The sequence below is a fragment of the Glossina fuscipes genome, unplaced genomic scaffold, assembly GCF_014805625.2.
Source record: "Glossina fuscipes isolate IAEA_lab_2018 unplaced genomic scaffold, Yale_Gfus_2 0, whole genome shotgun sequence".
In the NCBI taxonomy this organism is placed as follows: Eukaryota; Metazoa; Arthropoda; class Insecta; order Diptera; family Glossinidae; genus Glossina; species Glossina fuscipes.
This window is the reverse complement of record NW_023998414.1, coordinates 11,825,096-11,849,707: the sequence shown is the minus strand read 5'-3', so window position 1 is coordinate 11,849,707 and position 24,612 is coordinate 11,825,096. Positions and strand designations below refer to the sequence as shown.

General features: G+C 31.9%; 1 protein-coding gene across 2 annotated transcripts in view; it reads right to left on the bottom strand.

Annotated features, from left to right (window-relative positions):
• LOC119642658 (serine-rich adhesin for platelets) overlaps positions 1-8,972 on the bottom strand; it is a 327,583-nt gene extending 318,611 nt beyond the window's left edge. For both annotated transcript variants that reach the window (XM_038041894.1, XM_038041910.1), the window contains exon 1: positions 8,736-8,972. The gene's annotated coding sequence lies outside the window, so the exon portion shown is untranslated. The remainder of the gene's footprint in view (positions 1-8,735) is intronic.
• Between the last annotated feature and the right edge of the window lie 15,640 nt (positions 8,973-24,612).

Below are 24,612 nucleotides of genomic sequence, written 5' to 3'. Positions count from 1 at the left end.
GTGTGTGTGTGTGTGTGTGTGTGTGCTTTTTCGCATATGCATTTAGGTATGTTTATCTATCAAGTGTATATGACATTTAATGAAAATTGAACAGCGCAAGAATAATAACAACAACAACAACAACAATAACAACAAAAATAATTATAATAATAATAATAACAATAACAGCAACAGCTAGAAAAGAAGTAGAAAAAACAAGCTACATTTACATTAGCTATGCAAAATCAAGTCAGTAAGTGATAGTGATAGGATGAAATTTTTAAAATATGCAACAACAAAAACAAAACAAGAAAAAACAACAACATCAATAAGAAAATAACAACAAATATTATATTAATAATGGTAGAAGAAAAAAATTAAATACAATAATACGCAATAATAATAAATTTCTCACAATAAGCGACGTAACACTAGTGGAAAAAAATATAAATAAAAACAACAACAACAACATTATTAAAAACAGTTAGGCGTTAGTCGGCACATTGTTGTGCATAAATTTATAATAATAATATATGAAATTGTTACTTATAACATTTATTTATATTTATATATATATATATATATAATAAAAACCCACATGGATATGTGCAAGCACACACACACAAACACATACACAAACAATACATATTACATTGTTACGCATAAAGAAAAATCGTGCAATCTACGCAGATAATTGAAACATTTCATTAAATCAAGTTGGACGACTATAGAGCATAAATAATGGGAAAAAAAAAACTTGAAGACATCAAACTACCGTTTCTTAACATTATACTATATACAATTTGATTTTTATTTAATGCTTGTTGTTTAAAGGAAAAAAATTAAAATGTTTTCTTTTTTTCAGTTCACAGTGTACGCAAAAAAAAAAAAATAAAAAATAAAAAATATAATTGCATAAATATAAAGAAAATTATAAGTTATTCTTTTCTAAGATTCAGCAGAAAATTTCTCGAAAAATTTCTTGAAAGCCAAGGCAACTCATAGTGTAGTGATGCAATCTCTTGGATTAATGACGGCGGCATTACGGCTCCGTAATCAAGTTTGTCGTATCTACCTTTGGGCCATCTTTGAAATAGTAAACAATTGGACTTTGTCAACCCAATATAGGCCTCAGTTTTTCGCCGCAAATGGTCCCGAGTTCGGGACACCTGCCAAGTAAGCGAGAGCTTTCTCTGATTCTTCTCTGAATAATAAGCAAATATAATAATAAGCAAAGCTTATTTTATGAGAAGAAACTCTTTGCGATAATTTTCTCTCTAACTAAATTGTTGCAAGCATATAAAAGAAATAGCGCATCAGAAGCGTTGACTACTGTGCCCAAAAAGTATGACCAATTTCGTTTTTTCTTTTTAAAATCTATTTCGGCTAAAATATATTTTGCGAATAGTTTCACGCAAACGACACATGACACTGTCAACAGGAAACTTTTAAGATCATCTTGATTTTTGAGTGACTTTTGCGCGATGTGCCCTTCATTTGCACGATTTTCGCTCGATTGATCGATTCTTTGCTCGACAAATCGGAAAAAATACTTGCTGCGTCGTATCAGACCCGACGCAACTAAAAAAACCATAATGGAGTTTATGATGTCAAATTTGACACAGACGTCTGTCACCAATTAGAAAAAAAACTAGTTTTGGTATTCGACATACTCGCGCAATTTCACTTAAATATTGTTCTTACTTTTGGGCACACTATTATATGAACTATTATACGTTAGGAACTCTGGTCGAATTTTTCACATTAATCTTGTCTATAAAGGCTGCAGTCTTAGACTTTACATACAAGGCATATTAAATGTAATTAAATCAAGGCGACAATAATCCCATTAAATAAGAATAATACATAAGCGTAATGGACTCGACAGAAGTCTATTTTAAGTATCAATAGGAAATTGGTCAAAATTAAAATTAATCCGCGGAGAAGGCAGGCATACTTATGGGTCGTGCTTTTGGCTCTAATGAATGCCCACGTTATGCTTTTGCATCTCGGTCCCCAAATCTTTCAGATTTGCCTTAGTATGTTTATACCTATGTATGTGTAGTAGGTATGTGTTTTTGAATAGCTAGCTGCTCGCGTGATATAATTGCTTAGTTGCCACTACCCTATTAAATAGTACAATATAATTATTTTATAATGATAATACCCTTCCATACTATCGGACAAAAGTCGCTTTACAACGGTCCGAAATCTGCTTAACAATTATCGAACAAACCTTACGATCGAATAGAATCAATTCAGTATCTATTTATTATTCCCCATCATTGCCACGCATCATATCCAATTCTTTAACGATGCATTTATGAGTTTTGTTAATTACCCCCGACCGTATAAACAAAAATAATAATAATAATAAATGACGTAAGATTCGCACATTAAAGAAATTTATATTTGGCGCTTCCTAAATTTTGTAAAAAAAAAAAATAAGAAAAAGAAAAAGAGCAAAAAAATTGAAAATAAAAATCACTTACGAAAAAATGCGAAACACATTGTCGCACACACAAAGAGGAAATAACGCAAAAGCGTAAAAAGAAAAAGAACAACTAACCGAAACAGATTATGTATACATATTTAGATCAAACAAAAAAAAATCAATAAATAAAAAAATAAATAAATAGATAAAAGCATCTAATCCATCTAGTACCTCGACCCGATAATAAATGAAAGAAGACTATATCCTCGCCATCGATCGAGTGTTAATTACCGATCCGTTACCTTAAGCAAAACCACAAACATATATATATATATATATAGAGAGAGAGAGAGATAGAGAGAGATATTGCGAGTTTTTTCCCCTCGTAATTAGTCCTACAAAGTATTTATATCGAACTTCAAGCATCAAATGCCTTTTCGAGACCTACATAGATCACATTCTTAAACGATCGCTTTTTGAGTTTTGAAAAACGTCTAACGACCCCCTACCCATTCAAGTGTTGGAAGGTAAGCTTTTGCTTAAAGTGCTATTTGTTTGCATAGTGAATCTTAAAAGAATTAATTATTTGAATATTGAAGAATTTGATCAGCCATGATCACGATCTAAGATATTATCTCGGCTAATAGCAATTATTTTTCAAAATTTTCGATTAGTTCCTCTAAGCGTTTTTGATTAATTACGATTGTGATTATAACGATTTGTAAAATTCTGATGTTTTGCTCGATTACTAATAACATAAAAGTAGTTGCCTTGTTGAAGTTACTACAGTTACTTTGTTTTTGTATTAATTTTGGTATTCGGAAAACATAGTAATAAGAAAACGTTCCGATATCAGTTTCATTGCAAAAAAGAATTGTTAAGTCCAGTAAATCACATAGAAGAATATTCCCAGTCAAGTGTGATATATCTCTATGATGTTTTTCAGAATACAACAATTAATCTACAGTTTAGCTTTCCATTTCAAATTGTTACGACTTACTGAAGAGCGATTACGGCAATAAATAAATAAATTGACAGATACGGATATATTTTTGCTTAAAATGTTAAGTTCATAGCAAGTTGTTACAAACAGAAAGTCTGAATTATTATACTCTTCATCGCTAACTAATAGGTAAATAAAAAAATGATATATTAAATATTAAAACTCGTATATATTGGATCGATAAGTAGTGTATGAAAGAAAAATATATACAAACTGACATTTGTACAATATTTGCAGCAGGAAAAAAAAAAAAAAAAAAAAATGCATGCCTTACACAGAGAATGCGAGAAAATTTTAAATTAAAAAAAAAAATCACATTTGATTCAAGGCCAAGGCCAATGCGATCACAACAAAATGATCATATAGCTGTTAACGCAATAGAACCATAACAACAACGGCAACAACAATACCTACAACACATGTATGTGAAACAACAAACTATAGAAAACAGTCAGGCCGGCAGTCACTCGATCAGTCATTTGTTTTGTGTGTGTGTGTGTATGTTTTTTTTTTCCGCATAAAGAACAAGTATTAAATACTATATAGAATTTTTATATACATTCACGCATATATATATATATATATATATATATGTATATATATTTGCGTATACATATTTTGAGAATAGCATTTAAATTTAAGCTTAGCTATATACGACGCTTGATAAAATGTGATCCCATGCATATATCTATATGTGCATATGTACCCTTGTATGTATATATATATATATATATATATATATAACTTTGTGTGCGTATGCCTGGATGTGTGTGTATTAATATATGTACGTATCTATTCATATATTTACATATACACACGTACATATATAAAATTCAACTAACCCATAGAATGATTTTATACTCTATGTAAAGCTTGTTTTACTTTATGGTCCACATATATATATGTGTGTATATATTTCTTTTGTTATTGTTGTTGTCATTTTAGTTATTAGAGAACATATATCTACAAACCTATATGTATAAAAACCTATACATTCTATACGCTGTCTTTATACATCTGTACATGTGTAGATATTTCACGAATGCGGATATGAATATGAAATGCGTTTAGGTTTGATTGTCAGCTGTATACGCAAACCTCTTACATATAAATTCTGTTAATATGCTTCTCCTCTCCTTTTTTTTCCCCCTCTCTTACTATTTCCCACGTACTCTTCTTTCTCTCTTTCTTTCTCCCTCTCTCTCGTTCTCTCTCTCTCTCTCTCTCTCTCTTTCTCTTTCTCTCTTTCTCTCTCCGTTTTCCCTCTCGCTATCTGCCTTTCTCTTTCTCCCTCACCTCTTTACTCACCCTCTCTCTTCCCACATTCATTCTGTTTATTTAAACGAAAAAAACTTAAAAAAAAATAAAAATAAAAAAAAAATAATTGTATAAACATTTGCAAATGATGATCATTATAGTTATCACAATGCAATAATTATTATCTTTTTCTTACGTTGAGTTCAACAATAAAATTTCTATTGAGTGGTTCAGTTTCTAAAGATCCGGAAGTATGTGCGTCAAATGTTCAACATACTTCAACTCTTTATATCTCGTTCTGACGATACCAGTATGTATGTGAAAAAAAAAAACCAAAGTTTACAATTTCAAAATGTCAGTCTCGGTAAATATGGCGTCATTTTTTATATAGTTTTATAAAGCTTAACAAGTCTTTCAAGGTCACCTTTATATCTAGTCAAAATAATTACTTACAAGTAAAGTTGTTTTCAAAATAAATATTCTTTTGCATTAGTAATTATTGATTAAAAAAAAAAAAAAAAAAAACTCTTAATTATACAGTATTGTGCAAAAAACTTAATGATAACATTAACGTTAACATACATGACAAAACGCACTACTAAAGGACAAAGGTGTGATAACTTTGTCATTTCTCTTGTAACGTCCAGAAGTCTACCTGTATGTACCAAATCGATTAATCGATCGGTTAGTGTGCTGCCTACGCGTACTTTCATCAGTTTTTCTTCACCTCTGCAGAACTAATTTAATAATCAACGTGATCTCGAATATTCTTGATAATGCCTTGAGCTTATTAAGCATTTACTTAACTTTAACTTTCTTCCTTTTTTTCTCTCATTTTCAATATGTCGTAATAATGTATCCTTCAAGGATGAGAATATGTATAATAGTTGAAGAGAAAAATGTGAAGTGAAAATGCAATATGACTTGTTCATAATTATAAAAACAAAAAAAAACAAATACCTTTGCATATTTGTTTAAGTTAATAGGCATCTAAGATTCTCTTGAAAGCCAGAAATTTTTTTTTTTTTTTTTTTTTTAATAGAAACAAAAGCACAACGAAACTATGTACGGCTTAGAGGAGACCTTTAGTTACTTTCATGTTTGTTTATATGGTTTTTCAATAAATACATTGACAAGAGAGAAACTCGAATATTTGTTCCGCGCTCGCCAAGGTTAGTTGCCGGTTAGTATCAGAATGCATCAAAATCTCTCAATATTATTATATTCCTTAATCCGCTCTATATTTTGCTTTGCGCCGAAACCTAGATACTCGCTGCTCTAAGCATATAAGAGATAAAGGCTATCCCTTTTTTTTTTATACAAAAGCCAATCATATCAACTTGATAAATTCCTTAAGATGTGCAAGAGTGCACTGTATTAGCTAAATAAACTAGGATCGTTGTTTGGCTTGTAACACGTTTTAAGGACTAACACCATTCAAAATTTAATAAAAAAAAATTTTTTTTTTTTTTTTTTATTGGTTTAATAAATGCTCTAAACCGCATAGAGAAAACGATTCATTAACTGAAAGAAAACTTTTCCTTAAAATTTGGAGATTTTCCCTAAACGTTTCGAGACAGACTGACGGTGCCAAATCCCGGAATATCGTAACGTCCCGCCTCTTAATTCCTAATTGCTCTAATCGGCTAACTGATGTCTTTTGCCAAGCAATTAAAAGCTTTGAACGAAAATTGTGACGTTAGTCGTGAGAGTTATACATTTCTTCCTCACTTTCTCTCTCATTTCGCAGCACGTAAAGTGTGAAGCATGCAATTTTACCTTTCATAGATGCATCAAAAGCGACAGAGTCCTTAGATTGCAGATGAAAGTTAATAAATTGCAGGTAAAAGAAAAATTATTTTAATAAAACAAGTAATGACGTTATAGTGGGTCGTGGCCCACCATCAAACAGCTTACGCCACCAAGCATCCGCACGAGTAGCGTAGATGGGAATCGCGACTATCAAGTCTTTGTTCGCGGGTTCGACATTTACCGTTTCCCTATCTCTTCCTCGTTTCTAACGTCTTTCTGATCGTCACCGTATTGCACGAAGAGTAATGCGATCCGCTGCGTTTTTCATAGCGTCTGTCCTTGGTGCAAAACATGCCGGTATACCAAACTCTATCAAATCATATCTCAGAATTGGCGATCTGACGGACAGACAAACTTAAATCGATTCAGAATCATTTTCTGAATCGATCGGTACAACGTCGGTGTCGTCTGCACAAACTTAATATACCCTATTTGATAAATTGTGTAGGGTGAAAAAACTTAAGATAAATATTTGATGGGGGGTTCAATCATTAGTCAATGCTTTTTAAAAGAAGTGTGCAAAGTCTTAATAAGATCGAAGAAAATTATATACCAAAATAAAGTAGAAGGGAGTAGTAGTAGTAGTAGTAGTAGTAGTAGTAGTAGATAAATTAATAATACTTCTTTTCAAATACTCTCTCCCTTTCGAACTCTAATCCCATTCACTTGAAACTTTGAAAAAGTATTCTCGAGTTGTTGTACCACTGGATTAATTTATTAAAAACAAAACAAAAAAAATTTGTTTTTCAAATAAAAATTTTTTGGTTTAAATTTGCCCGGATTGCATAACGCTTCGCAGACGCCTTTAATAATTTTTGCTTTTAATATTGAAAAATATGTTCACTACCTTTGTCGAGTACATTTTTAAAAAAAAAACGACTCTATTTTAAGCTGTTTGAGTGGTGCAGTGCAATCCCTTAAGAGACTTATAAATGTTTACATGTAATCTTGATCAGCGATTGTCCGTCCGTCTGTCTTTCATAATTGGAACGTTTATTTTAACAAATTCAATGTATATATTATTAGCACAGATAAGAACAATTTTTTTTAAATTTATTTGTTAAAAGTCATAGATAATTAGCAAAAAAATTCATTTTTTTTTTTTTTTTTTTTGCTTTTGCAAACAAAGATGTTCTCAGCTCATTTCGAATATCAACCTGCTTAGAACAATTCTCACGTCATTTGTGCTGTCAAAAATATCCTTATGGCAGACTAACATAAATGCACCGACGGACAGATGGCTATGCTTAAAGCAATTCAGAATTTGCGACTAGTCAAGAATATGATTTTATTAGATTTCTGAAACTTCGTTCTGGTTGCTGGCAATGTTTCGACAAAATGAATATATACCGCAATCCTTCAATGATTCAACGATAGAAGAGATAAATTCAATAATATATTTAATAATATTCGATAATATTGGTATCAACATATGTGCATCCATATGTTGCGTAATTCCCAAACCAGAACATTTATGATATAGAAATTTATATTTTTTAGCGGACGCTGCAGCTCGTTTCAAAATAGGTATTCCTAACCTATTCCAACTGGAGGTCACAGCATATTTGCTTTTCCCTTTTTTTTTTTTTATATATGCAATAGTAGAACGTATGATCGGTATTGTGAATTGTAATCATGTCAGTCAACTCATAAGCAAGGATCTGCTTGAAGGAAATAAGCTCTTCTCTATGATCTTTACTCACGAACGTACGTTAACGTAGCGATAACGCAAATCAAATGCGCCCAAAATAGTGGATCTTAAAAGACTTCGCGCACTCTTTTTTAATTCTCTTTTTTTTTTTACTATTTATTTCTTTCTTTCTCGCTTTGCTTCTCTCACCGTACTCCTCACCCTTTTTTATACATTGTATGTTATTTTCAATTATAATAATCGCGTACTTGCTTAAATATTAAATAGAAACAATACAGTGGGCTACAACGCATCATTAAATACCCTACGCCACTTCGTTTAATGCAATTATTCGGAGAATAAAGTGAAATATTATATGGAAATTGGACCGATCGGAACAATTTTTAATAGGATTCATGTTCGGGTCAAAACACGTTGATGTACCAAATTTCGTCAAAGTATCTCAAAAACTGCGAATACACAAGACGGACAGCCGGACAGACAAACAGAATTTATTTCTGCAACATTCGCACGAACTTAATATACGCTTGTGTAATGAGTGGTGTAGGGTATAAATACACTAACATTTTCAAAATAATTAACAAATAATTAGAACTTACCTTAAACTAAAACACGCGCCAGTCGGGCGTTACCCGTCCAGCAATCCATAAGATATTAATTTATTTTGGCCGTTGAGCTGTCGCCCTCTGCTGTAATGTTTTTCCTTTTTCTACTGGATATTACTGGATATTTGATGCGAAGGAGAACAAAACTCTCAGAGTTTTCGCAAAATCACCGAAAAAATTGAATTTTTTTTTTTTTTGTTTTGTTGCTTTTTTGATTTATATAACTTTAAAATTTTCAACAACGCTAAAGAATTTTATATAAAGGGAAAAACACAATATTTGCTAAATTTATTTTAAATCTTTGAAAAATGGTCGCAATGTCAAAAGGGGAAATTACTTTTTGTCAAGTAGTTTGTAATTTATAATACATATGTATATATATATATATATATATACATATAAATATATATTTGTATATATGCATACATATATGTACGCTGCCAACGTTTTTAATAAATTTTGAATTTTGATGATATCATCCTTTCTTCGTCGAGAAATGTCCTGCGAATGAAAAAAGAAGAAGAAGAAGAAAAAAAAGGAAAATCAATTATTAATCAATCTATCGCAATAGGATACAGTTATTAGTAATTATTGAGCTGATAAAAAAATTCCTAACCCGTTACCCGATAACAAGAATTTCTACGCATTACAGAGACTTAGTTAAGCTTTAACATCCTTCACAACATTTACTTAGCAATACGACTCGTAAGCAAAAACGCACAATTGAAGCTTTCAATATATGCAATTCAATTGTTTTTCTACTTCCCATCCAAGAAACGCTATAGACCGCCCAATAAGTTTATAGGATGACAAATAAAACAAACAAGAACTTTTAAGCAAATTTTTACTTTATTCGTTAACATGATCTCTTATAACCATAAATTAATCCTTTCAACACTTCTTCTCTGATATTGCTATGCCTTCAAAATAGTCTTCAGTCTCGGCAATCAGCTCTTCACTGAAACCATATCTCCTTCTGGCGGCCATTCTTGCAATCTCTTGCAATAAGCAAATAATTTCTCGGGTCTGACTCTGGAGAATGTGTGTCTTCTTCTTCATTTTGGATAGGGTTTTTTTTTTGCAATTTCGTCATCCGAATACATAAAAAACGCTACACTATTTTCACTATGCTATGATGCTTTGCCCCTTTTCAAGACAATCGGGATATTGCAGAAGAGTTAGGCATTCATCATGCAACTGTTGAAGATCAAGCAAAGTACATGAATAAAATATGCCAGAACTTTCCCTCCAACCTATTAGTTAGTGCTTTTGTCGAAATTTAGCAAATTCTGCATCCACTTCGAGCGCAGCGTTCTCATGGCCAAATGGTCGTGCGATTCTCACGCCCTGTCGGCTGATATCAACAAGGTTTCAGCTATCTCTTGCAACTCCACTTGCATTGTCTCTGTTTTCTGGAGTAACTGACGAATTCGTCCGACCGCAACGTTCAGCATTGCCTGTGTTTCGATCGGAACTCGCACGAAACTTGCCAAACCTTTATTTGCATGAACGGTATTTTTACCACATACGAAGTTCAGATTTTCCCATTGTCTTGAAAAGTACAAACGTAGCGTCACTATACGCGATGTAACTTATAAATTTACGATAAGAATGTTATGCAATTTGGACATGTTTCGTTTAAAAATTGGTACTCGGGCGATATGTTATATGTATTCTCGGTTTTTGAAGCGAGCATTATACGTTCGCGTATTTGTCCATTCGTTTATCTTAGTTAAGGCAGTGATAGTCTTGGAAGAATTTACAAAAAAAAAATGTTGATCATTGGTACATATATGTTTCATTGAATTTTCGACATCCATAAGCAAATCCATAAGCAAAACTGACATTTTCAGATCACTTTACTAATGTTCTCTCTAACAGCACACATAAACTACTTGAGAGGTCGCTAGTATCGAAATCTTTAAAGAATGTCGCAAAATGAATTTTTGACTTGTTTCCCTCGCGAAGGTCGAGGCCGTAGCTAATGGATGAATGAACCGAACAATGATTTAAAATAATTTTCAAAAATTTTGATTATACATATATAGGCATTAGAACTTATCCAACTATCTAGTATATATGGTTTGTTTATTATACCAGATATTATGCTCAACTCTTGTTATTTAAAATTTTTTTGCAATTTATTGAAAACATTTGAATTTTGCTTTTTGTTTCTGTATATTTTGACAAGCTTATCTTTTATATGATAGAAAAAAAAAAAAAAAATTTATATATATATATATAATGAACTAAAAAATTAAAAGAAAACTGCACACACAAACGCGCGAGTGCATACACACATAAGTGCAATATGTATGCAATCGACATTTCTGCATGTGGGTAAATATGCTGACATGTAGCAACTCACAGGTGGTTATGACAGTTGGACTCACGAAAAATATTTTGCCGTCTAACGCAGTAGACATAAAAAAAACACAAAACTTAACAAACCAACAATTTTCAATTGAAACGAATAAACAAACATATAGACAACAAAGTGGACGGACATAGACAATAAGTTGTCTTTTAAATGTTAATACACAATTTCGTGCACGTATTTAATGCAGCCACAGTTGTATTATCAATTACGAACTCTTTACGTTACTGCTTTTCTCTCTCTCTCGCTCACTCTCTCTCACTCTCTCACTCTCTCCCTCTTTCTCTCATCATTTGCATTTGTCTTTTTGCATCTGTCTTTCTCTCCTTTTTTTTTTCTCTCCCTCTCTCTCGCTCTCTCTGTCTTTCTATATATATATGTGTATCTCTTGTTCTCTCTGTCTCTTTCATTATCCCCTTCAAGCAACATTTGCATTTGTGGTATCATATCTTAGGAGTTCAGAGGTCAGCGCGTGTAAAGTTATATTTGCAAGAAACGAAATGCAAGAAAAGAAAAATAACACATGAAACTCATATTTCAACTTTACATATGAATATTAATGCTGTGGGGCGGTGAGCCTGTGCATTTGTATGCCTAGTAATAAAATAGCAGTTAATATGGGTTTTTATTATTATTATTATTTTTTTTTTTTTTTCCTTTTGCTTGAAAAGTATGTGTGTGGTAAGGTTTTTTGCTTCATTTCTTTAAATAATAATACAAATGAATCGTGCATTTTTTAGGGTAATTTTTTAGTGTTTTTTACCGTTTAGTAAACGCCTACACTCAGCCATAAAAATGATTTACTAATTTAAAGAAAAAAAAAAAAAATAAATAAATAAATAAATGAATGAAATTGCAAAAAAAAAAAAAAAATCCATCGATATATTTTAAAAGACAATAACTGCAACAGTTTTAAACTGGTTCGAAGAGAAAAAAAAAAAAAAAAACAAAAAAATTTCACATAAGAAATTGTTAAGTAAAACTTTTTATATCGACTGCCAGGAAATGAGAATAAGCAAACTTTTTTCGTTCACTTTACAGCACCTAAGTACTTATAGTTTGGACACACTTGCAAATACGTTATGCACGAAACTTGGAAACTTGACTGAATCAGCATTTCCGCATCTTTGCCTATTGCTGTCTCGCACAAATATATCGTAGATATCCATAGCCTTTAATTGTCATTGCAAATTTTTGTTACCATTTCCTGGCCATCAAATCTGCCTGCTACACAGATTCAATGCGTTTCAGGCATATTAAAGCGTAGAAACGCCGAAGCTTCTTATACAATCATTCACTTTCATGCAATCATTCATTCATTCATATATAACCGGGTGCCGTTCATAAACTTTCGTATTGAAACCAATTGTGATAAGGGACGAGGTGTGACTGCATTAAGCAAATGTTGATATACTCGGACGGACTGAAAATAGACCACTTTTAATCGATTTAAGCATGTCTGTCCGCGGACGATGTCCGTCCAACCAAGCATCTACGCTACGCCTGAACTAAAGTGGCTCGATATCGCAAAGCTTTATTAAAAAAAAAAGAAGTTTTTAATATTTCATATAAGTGCTACGAAATTGTGATCTAGCATATAAAAACGTAGTGCGGTCAATTTGAACCATAAACAGGACAATTATCAGATCGCTTCCAATACTAAAAATTTCGTAAGAAAATTAAGGTACAATTTTTCATATTATGCTATGAAGAGATCTGTGGAAGAACTTTGATACGCAATACGATGTAAAGTGTTAATTAGTTGGCCTTAACTTATTTTTATCCGATATTTTAGGAAGTGCCGAAAGGATGGAACATTTACATAATTCATATAAATTTAAATTTCTTGTACATGCAAGAACGATCTTTTCACAAAGATACTCATCTCTCCTCCTTTAAGGCTATGTCAGGCTATGTAACTTGGATTCAATCGCAAGACCAGCCCTGTATATGTTATCACAACCGGGAATATCGTAGACTTTAAGTAGTAGAATTGAATGATGAATGGGATCAATCAAATGGGAGAAATCAAAATTTTATATCAAAGAATATTCAAGAGAACAAGAGATGTTGTATTTACATGCCGCACTGTCACTTTTTGTACCCTACTGCTAAAGAAAATGCCTTTGTTGTCATTTATGCCAACATTTTAAAATCAATTTAAATACAAAATCTCTTTAATCGGTCGACTTATGAATAACTAGACTTATAACTTTTTCAAATTTAGCGGCTTATAGAACTTCACTTGCATTAACACGTCGTTGCCTTTCGATTATGTTTTCTCATTTTTCATTTAATAAATTTATTTTTTACTTTTTTTTAATTTCTTTCGTAAGCAACCCTTAAAGTAAGTAAAGCTTTCACTTTTATAAATACCATAAATAACCCATATATCCTATAAAAGGAAACTTTTCAATATTTTACTCGTCAAGAAGATAAGAAAAAGAAGAAAGGAAAAAACAACAACAAAAAACAACAAAAAGTGCATATATATCAAACGATCCGACGGAATACCTCTAATTTTCTCTTCTTGAAGTAAAACTCTTAAGAAACTTTTCTTCAAAACTTTCACTTTCTTATATGGATAGAATAGTGCACAACTTTACACTCGTGTAGTGATGATGATTATTTTGCAAAAATTTGCAAAAAAAAAAAAATATATATATATATATATATATATATATATATAAATAAATAAAATAATCGTACAAAGTTTGTATGAAAAGAGTGGAAAAACTGCAAAATACACATACATATACACATATACGTATATATAAATATATATATATGGGTTTTTGTTTATATGCATTCAAGTATATATGTATGTACATACAGTAACTGCTCTCATTCCTTTACACACAGATTCATACAACTTAATTAGCATGCAACATGTAGGAAACCCATCATAGCAACAAAAACAGCAACAATAATAATAAAAACCCTTAACAACTTTATATATAGAAGCGTAAAAACAACTTAAAGGCAACTGTTAGTTATAAGACAGAAAAGAGAAGAAAAAGATTTTAAAAGAATTCGTTAAGAATAGTTTTAAAGTAGACGTATAAATATACACTTACACACACACACACACATTTATATAAATATATTTGTCTATATGTATTCATATATTGAGAAAACCGCATATCCTTTATTATATATAAAGCCGCAGTGCACCCTCGTTTAACAAAAGAGAAAATAATCATAGGCACATTTGCAGAAAGACAGACAGCCAACAGACAACAAAACAATCAGTCAACAGTATGTTGTTCGTTGAAAATAGATAAAAACTTAACAGACACCTTAAGCAGACAGACATTAAGGCAATTTAAATTGTTTCTACTATAAATAAAGAGAGAAAGGGATATAGAGAAAAAGAAGAAGAGCAAGAAAAAGAAAGAGAGATAAAATGAGAGATAGAGAGAGAGAGAGAGAGAGAGAGAGAAATAACAACGGAGAAGTTTGAGAGCAAGGAGAACATTCCAAACATTTTCGTACTTCCTGACTTTTATATATATAAACATATATAGATATATACATATATACATATATATATATATATATATATATATATATATAAACTTGACATTGTTTATTTGTGTGCGTAAGTGCGTGTAATTGTATGTGTGTGTGTGTGTGTATGTATGTCTTCTTATGATAAACTGTTAATTAAAACATAGTGAAAGTTTGTCATACAACTGTTAGTAAAATGCCGCCACTATCGCTATTACATCTATAAACGTCGCCAACATCACTATCATCACCAACAAAAGTGTCATCATCATCAGCATTATTATTATCTTTAAAACTATAATTACCATATGGCAGCCCTACTGCTGTTAATAAACAGCTTTTATTCACAACTAAAACTGAAAGAAGTATAAAAACAAAAAACAACATTTAGTTTTAATTTCAAACTTGCTCTTAACTTTCGTTTACTGCCTGTTTGCTATGTTAAACTTACTTTTCTTTCTCTTTCTCTTTCTCTCTCTCTCTCTCTCTCTCTCCCTCTCTCTCTCTCTCGCTCTCTCTCTTTCTCTATCTCTCCGTGTGTGCTTTTGCGTAAAAGTATAAAATTGCCACATACATAGACATGCTATTTACCGCAAGGAAAAGCAAAGAACAAAAAAAAAAAAAAAACACATTTTAACAAAATATAAAAAGTGTTTGCTTTTTTTTTTTTTTTTTTGTTGTGCTTACATTTAAGTTATTTCCGTAATTTTCAAGACCATTTGTAGCATAGCGTTAATATCTCTGCTATCTAAACTTTTAATCGCATTGCGAAGTAAGCATAAAGTTCGTTACAATTAATGATGAATTCGTTAAGAACCCGTCACTTGATTATTAACTGATGAAGTAACGGAAACCATAGCCATCAAGATATTTTCGTACGAAATAAACTTGATCTTGCGTACGCTAGAAAGTCAGCAAACATTAATTTTGAGAAACCATTGTTAATATCTTTATATTATTTATAACAAATCGCAATCTTAAAATTTTGTTCGAAAAAATTTCGAATTTTAACTCAACTTTTCCTCATAAAAAAAAGTCTTTGTTAAATTAGAAAAATCAAATAAACAATTACCAAAGTAATCGGAAAGTTATTAACGCCGTCTGGCGACGCTTTGATGTCTTCGAAAAAATTATTTAGATTTGCAGCACGTTCACTTGCTTGAACGACCCAAATTAGCCGGAGAATTTCGTATCATCCCGATATTTCTTGCAAGCTTGCAAGTCATAGTTGGTTTTCCCGCTGTTTTGCCTCTCACACACCATAGGCTTTTGTGGGCGAATCATATGCCTTTTCATGCCAAAAGTAAAATTGTTTTGCATTTTCAAAATTTGATAGGTATTTGGAACACCTAAGAACGCCAAGTTTTAGCTTTCGATTTGAATTTTATTAACATTTCCATAACTGGTCAATAAATGGGGGGACCGTGAGACGAATGAAATTAAATCCCATCACGTTCACACATATTTCTACGTGTTAAGAAATATGGAACAACAACAACAACACTACAGTGTACACACACATCCTTTGCTGGTAGGTATAAAAAATAAAATATTTGCGTGTTCACCTGCAAGCGCTTGAAAATCAAGAAATGTGATTACCGAGTACCCAGTGTTTTATGCAAATCAGCTGCTGACATGGTAGCTATAATGCTTTAACTAATTTGCAGCAGCCGGCCCTACAGTTGAATAATTACTGGATTCAGAATTTGTAAGTAAATCGCCGGTTCCAACGCTCTTGTCTAGTTCAAGCCTGACCGTGGGACCACGTCTCGAAATTAAAGACACTTTAGAGCATGACTCGACTTAATAGAAGAAAGCCTTTAATTGATGTCAACGATGATGATGATGATGATACACGCTTGAATCGGCTTTTCTCCGAAAGAACAATTCGATGGTATCAATGCATGATTCCACTATGGCATAGACGTTTTGTCAGCGTAATAAAAACTATAGCAGTAACATAGAAAGCTTGCTTAAATAATTAACAAAACTTTTTGAAGCCAAAGGCCGGCTGTTGTCCAGAAATTTAAGTGGTGAGAATGGTGATGTTGCTGGTCAGATATTTTTTTTGGATGGAATACTATTATTATTAATATTTCTTGTGAGTGGATAGCGGTAAATACAGGTTTGGTCGCAAGTAAGCCACGAGACAGTCGGTCTTATATTCAATAACATCACGAAGCGGATTTTATTGCCCTATGGAGATAAAGCAGATTTCATCGACAAGGATGGCAAAGAAGCTTATATGACTATTACAGACTATTGCATAACGTTGGAAAAGGAAATGAAAATGTTGCCGTATTTCAAACGTTACCTGACCGAACATTTAAAGAAGCCTTGAGCAAATAATCTTAAACCTGAAAGCGATGAGGTGCCGCGTATGCCACATTTATGACCATAGTTTACTACGGCTTGTACGGCAGCCATGCATTTAATGCACTATTGGTACAGTATAGTTAAATTTTCAAAATCTTGTGAAAATTGGTTTATGTCCACGTATGACTGCAATGACTTAACATGAAGCAAAAAAACATTTTTTTTCCCATTAAAGAACGCGGCTGCTCTAACGTTTCATACCAGAATACCTTTACACTAAGGAGAAATTTAGTTAATTTATAGAAATAATTTTTCCTTAAACTCACACTATGGGTGATCTTAGTCATCGATAAACTTTATAACTCTACTTTCTTTCCTTCGACAGATATACACTTACATACTTTTTATTAAATATAACACCATTAACTAAAAACAAAAAAAAAAAAAAAAAAAAAAATGATTTGCTTTATGTAACATTCCGAACGCATTCATTTCCCCCAAATTCGAAATTTTCGTTTGTTTGATTATCTTGTGCTGATCGATGGTATTATGTTTACCAGATCAGCAATGTACAAACGCTTTTTTTGACCTTGAAACGCGCAAGTTTCTACGGTGAGGACATCAACTATTCGATCAGTAAGTAAATATTTTAGCCACTATGCTATGTTAACTTTTCAATTTTATTAAGTGATACAGAGAACGTAATTGTATATCTTATATATATACATATACGGTTAGGTTTTCTTTAATTATCGTACTGTTGTGACGTTTGCATGGACATACTCGCCGAAATTATAGGTAGACGATACTTGGCTTCATCTTTTCCACCACACATTCCACGCAGTCCGACACATATTGCTTCGCAATCGATCTTATTCATCTTACTCAGTCTTAGCCTAACTTCGAGATATTCTCAAAATTGAAAAAACTACTTAGTATCTCGTTTTAACTCGATGCCAAGGTTAGAAACCGAATTGAACAATGTTTTGCTGTATATGAAAATAAACAACGCGTCTTTCATTACATTAGACGGTCGATCTTGTCTGCCAGTCCGTCAACCTTCCGGTGACAATTTTTGGCGATATTTTGAAGAATTTTTGATGCATTGACGTGTTTTGGCCCAAAAGCGCACGGTGTTGAGAACCGATTTGGAACGGGCCGCTTCTAACTCCGCCAAACGGAGTGCTGTAGAAAACGCTATAACCTTATTTTTAAATTCGATCCAAGAAATTGATTGACTCGGCAACATATCTGACAAGAAGGGTCGTTTCATTATTATTATTATTTTTTTTTTTTTTTGCTTTTAGGACTCGGAGGCACGAATAAAAATAATTCGATTCAGAATTTCAAAGTTATCAAGAATATATGGTATGTTATGGGCTTTTAAAATATTTACGCCTCAACTTTCAGATAAGACTTCCTTCAGTAGCGGATAACGACAGCAATAGTGAAATTTCGGATATAAACTCTCAATCGATGCATGCCTACAATGGCCAAAATTATTGAGAAAATTTGATTCGATTTAAAAAACATTCTGAATACTTATATGCCTTGCACCAAAAGATGAGAATGATAAAGTTTTTCTCACTGGCATAAGTTGGGCGATTACCTCCCGTTTGAATCCGGATTTTTTAAACGACTTTAGAACACATTTTCAAAAGCATTCAATCACTAGAAGCTGTTGTTGTCGTAAAATGTTACGATATTTTGCTTATTGCAAGCGTGAATATATGTTACGCGACCATAAGAACGGCGCAAGAGGTTAACATGAATAAATCGTTTCAAGCACTTTAACTTGATTGAGGCGTCTAGATGCGCATCTCTGCTGCACAAGATGTGGCCTATCTATTACTTCTCTACTTCAATCGGCGATAGTCAATAATTGATTTCGTTGAGTATTTATCGAAATTATCGAAGACACTGTGATCCGTTAGGATGTCAATATTATTGAGGCGACATATGTTGTCCCCGCGTGTTGTACGCTTCAATGATTTTAAGCCAAAAATGATTTGAATTCACTTCAAGAAAGCTAACCTTACCTTCGGATCCTATTTATTTTAATTAAGATTTGGAAAAATAAAAGCAAAAATAAAAAATCACTGCTTCTATCCGTTTTTTGATGTGTTCAGTGCCATAGCATTCTTTTCAACTTAAGATAATTTTTTTTCTTTCTTGTTTCTTACTTAAAGGTCTAAAGGCATTCTATATAATCCTGTCCACAGAGCTGGTATTTCATTTCGTTGATTTATTGATTTTCTATAAATTTTATAAAAAAATTGATTTTAAAGTTATTCGTTTTTACTTATTTCCCCTTTTTTCTCGTCACTTTCTTCTTCGAGTCCTGTTCACGATGAGTTTGTGCATAAAAATTCTAAAATAAAAACGAAAGTATTCTTTTTAATCTATTTTATTTGCCTCCGAGTATGCGTGTGTATGTGTATAAATATGCGTTTATGGCAGTGTTTGTGTGTGTGTGTGTGTGTGTGTGCGCGCGCGCTTATGCTTATACAATCTTGAATAAGTTGAAAGTATGTCTGTATGTGCTTAAGGATTTCTATAAAAAAAAGAAAATAAAACAAAAGAAAGAGGAAAGTAAAAAAAAAAAAATAAAAAAATAAAAAAATTATACAACTTTCAGCACAATTCTCATAGTGCATAATTTTCTTTGCAAATATAGCCATACACACCCACACACACACACACACACACACACACACACAAAAAGAGAGACATTCACATACACAAGCGCACATAGAAACACATACGCACGTAAACAATCAGACACGCTGGCGAAAATAACACCAAACAACCGCAGAGACAGCAAGAACAAGCGAAAGGTATGCATCGTTAAATAAAGGAGACGTCGAACACCGGCATACAACTCCGTTTACATCCATAATTTCAAAATATAAAATAAATACAACGGCAATAAAAACAATAACAACATCAACAACAGGAGCAACAACGACAACAGCGACAACAGTTTACATATTCATACATCCTTATCCACACACAAATATAAAAATTTATTAAAAAGAAAGGAAAGAACGGAATATATAAAAAAGAAAAATTGAAAGCCACGCTCTGGCTTTGACTGACTGCGCGATATTGTATGTCAGCTGCAGTTGACGTATAAGCCATATAGCGATAACAGCTAGAAAGCAGCTAAACTTTAACATTAACTTATGCATAACGTTTATGTACACACATACATATATATATATATATATAAATGTATGCAGCATATCGACAATGCTAACGCAACGACGAAAACGAGTGTCCTTGCTACCGTTTGTTACAATTTCAATTTAATTTTTTTTTAATTTTATTTTTTTTATTTTTTTATTTTTTTTTTTTTTTTTTTTTTTTTTAGTATTTTAAGCTCGTGCCGTTGCTGCCTCTCTCTAAAATTACTATATGAAGTCTTTTATACAAATAACGGGGCTAAGAATATACAGAAGAAGACGAAGTGAATCAGCTACCAAACAAACAAACAAACAAACAAATGAGCGAACATGAACATAAACTTACAAATATAAGGATAAAGTAAATAAAAATATATAATAAAATGCAAAGCATAGCATACAACATACAAATACAAACAGAAAGAAATAAGGCACATCCCTGCATAATGCAGTAAATGTATGTATGTTTGTTTCAGTAATATTTTTTGTGCACTTGTCTGTATATTTTGTTACCTTTAAAATGTTTCGTTTTTCTGTTTTTTTTTTTTTTTTTTTTTTCTTTTTCTTGTTGTTTTTTAAAAAGAACTTTTATTTTCATGTTATTATATATGAGAAGGTTTGTTTATGTGTATAGGTTTGTGTGTTTTTATACTCCAGACTTCCAGACAACTTAACCAACCAACCAACCAAACAAACAAACAACCAGACAACCAACCAGTCAGTTAACCGATCGATAAGAAAATGACGGTTATATTTTTTATTTAAAACAACAACAACAACAAGACACAATAATAATAATAATAACAAGAACAACAATAAGAACGGCACCGGCCGCAAACGTGTCTAAAGTCAACAACAACAACAATAGTAAGATATATATATATATATATATATATATATATATGTGTGTGTGTGTACTTGTATATGTATGTAAAGGAAACACATCTAAATGTTGTTAACTAACTAACGGTGACTTATATGCTTTTTGGCTTAAGAAAAATGAAAATGAAAACAAACTGTTTACAAAACGCACACCTAAACATATAACACAACAGACAGACAGATAAACAGACACAAACAATTACTTAAACACTTAGATATATATATATATATAAATATATATACATATATTTATGTATTTCTTGCAGAAATAAAGCTTTTTTATTAAAAATTTTCTATTTAATACACCTGCACAGGAGGTGACAAACATAAACGCATTCATATAAATATACATATAAACCCTGCATTCATATATTTAACATAATATATACAGAAATTCATTTAAGATTAACATATAGTTGCTGTTGCAAGTTGTTGCTGTTGCTGTTGCCATTTTTATAGTCTTTTATGTTTGTTTATGTATGCACATATATATATATATATATATATATATACATTTGCAATGTATCGGAATTATTGACACAACAAACTATGAGAAAAGGAAAAAAAAAAACAAAAAATTGTATAAACTGACAGATGTTGATGACAAACATTTAGACAATTGCCAAAACTGAATAGCACTTTATTTATAGGCATGCGAGTAGACAAGCATTGATATCGAATGCAGTGAAATTTCATATATAAGTTTCTTATTTAAGCTTTCGAATCAATTCAGCTTGCGGTAATAATTCCCGATTGCGGATACTCAAAGGATTGCTTTATTTATCAAAACGAAGACCGCTGGTATTGTAACTTTTACCTTCCATTTCTTATAATTGGAAATATGTAAGAGAGAGAGAGAGAGAGAGAGAGAGAGAGAGAAAGAGAGAGTTTATAAACCAAGATGAACATATGATTAATCAATATAGGATTTAACAGATACCTACCTATTCAGATTGGTCGAACTGCGAGCGAAATTTCAACGAGAAACAAAATTTGGAATAAAAATGCTTAGTAGCGTTATATGCGAAAGTTTACCTAAGTAAAACTGTTCCCCAAGTCCAATATAATTTTTTTTGCCTGCAATGCTCACCGTCATCATTTCAAGCGGCAACATTAGATAATGAGCGGACTTAGCTGTCATCGATAGTTCATAAGACTAGCTTTTCTTTAGCCATTTACATGGTTCAGCCCACCAAGATGGTTGACGATTGCAAAAGACTGAATATTGAAAATTTGTTTTCCCCAATTTGCAGCAACCATCACAGGCAAGGTCGGGTAGATCGTTACAATCATATTTAACACTGTTCACTTTCGTTAGCCTAGTTTCCCATATAAACTGTCGTATTTGATGTATCTCAATATCAACATTAAGAAATATGTATGTATCAATGTATGTGTGCGTCTGTTCATACATTGATCATACATACAGTAGTCCCTTTACACGATCATTTAGAATTCCCTCCGACCGTCCATTTGGCCGCGCACTCGTTCATCCCCTTGATTATGCATTGATTTGTCTATACATGCATCCACGCATTCGTCCATTGATCACTTCGCTGACTTGTTTATTTATTCATTCATTTATCAGTTTTCATGTACATTATTACATACATGTTTATGCGTTAACGAAAATATATGACAAAGCATTTGTCCATAAATGTTCTCACAAAAGCCAAGAATTTCGAATAGCATTGCCATAAACACGGAAAAAATCAAATACTTCGCTACACTTTTTTGCGTACTTGCGTTCTTTATAAAGCATGCAAATGAACATTTAGTCGAAATACGTATCAGAAAAACTTCACGATGTTAATAAGTAAATGCAAAATTCTTAAGCGATATTTATACGTTACGTAGCTTAAACGATATTCAGCTATTTAGCTTTCCGAAAGGTTAAAAAGGCCAAAGGATTAACATACGTCCAAGAATCAATATACGGTCTCCTCGAGTCATTTAATTTCAATTTATGTTACATGGAAATAAAAGCAATGAAATTCCGTAAATTTTTTTAATTCTTGAACAAACTCAACATCCATAAAATACATTTACTAACGAAGGTAATACCATTTTTAAATTTTTTAAATAAAAAAATTTAATTATCCACATGAGCAGCTGAGTAAACAAAGGATCGTGACTAGAAACTCAATGGTCGAGCGTTCAAATTTGAAAAGCGGCAGAGTTTTTAATACGAGCGGACATATGACCTAAGTTATCCAGCGGCTTTTAAATCCATACAATAAATAAATAAATAAAAAAAAAAAAATTTAATAATAAAAAATGAGAAAATGACCCATGTCTGACGTTATTTCGATATGCATGACGTATTCTTAATACCAATGGCACAGTGGCAGTGAGCCAAGGCCTGGAATAAACTAGCCACACACGTCTCTCGGCCCCCTTCTATCACACTCTTCTTCTCTCTCTCTCTCTCTCTTTCTGTCTATCTCTATATATTTATGCCGTTCTATCTATATATTTATCTACGTTCCCATCTATCTATCTCTCGGTCAGTCTCTCCCTCTCTCTTTGTTTTCTCCTATATTTCTTCCTTCCTTTCAAAAAAAAAAAAAAAAAGCAAAATATATATATAACTGATCTTACGAATTTTTATTTAACCAACCATAGAATTCATGATTTAGCAAAACATTAAGCCAAACTCTTATCAAATATTGCAAAAGTTGTTAATATATTTACAGAGAAATTTTATAATTTTTACTAATGAAATTTTTTCTGGTGAATTAGTGCACATGTGCGAAATTATTGCAAAACACTTAAGCACGCATGCTGTACAGATAACATACATTTCATAGAATATCTATTTACTTTAGCCACCCACTGCCGCCCACATACATCATATATAATTTTAATGTATTCCAAAGAAAGTCCTTATAAAACGAAATCAATAATTAGGAAAACATAGAAAGCAAAAAAGAAACCTGAGAGGATACTGACATTTCACGCAACAACAAAAAATGTCATAAATTCAAAAAAAAAAAAAAAATAATTAAATAAAATATACATATATATATATATATATATATATATATATTAATTAATATTTCGGTGTATAAATAAAGTAAAGTAATTAACTTTTGCATATAATTACACTTAAAGAAATATTTCACAGCTGAATACCTTAAAAATGAGGAACAAAGACCGCACAGAGAAGTGAAGGGACTTAAAGCGATTAATTCTGTGTACACAGAGCGAAACGGCGGAAATATAACTTTTTTGAAATACTTGTGTTTTGTTAGTTGTAAAGGGTTAAACTTCTAAAGGATTACAAATAAAACAAAGTGTAATACACTCTATACACAATGTGCGTACATGATTACGTATGCTTAGTTGTATTTGTAAATATGAATGTGCGTACTTATGTGTAATCGTGTTCTACTTATATATAAATGTGGCAGTTTTTTTTTTTTTCTTTTCTTTTCATTTTTTTTTTTTTTGTGTGTTATTTAACTTTGGCGGCAGGCGTTTGATGTCCTCCCAATGGAATTCAAGACCACTTTCATAGTCACTTCTTTGTAATTCTCACTCTTTCGGTGTACGTTTGCAGATACTAACGTTAGGTTGTAACTTAAACTACTTAAACATT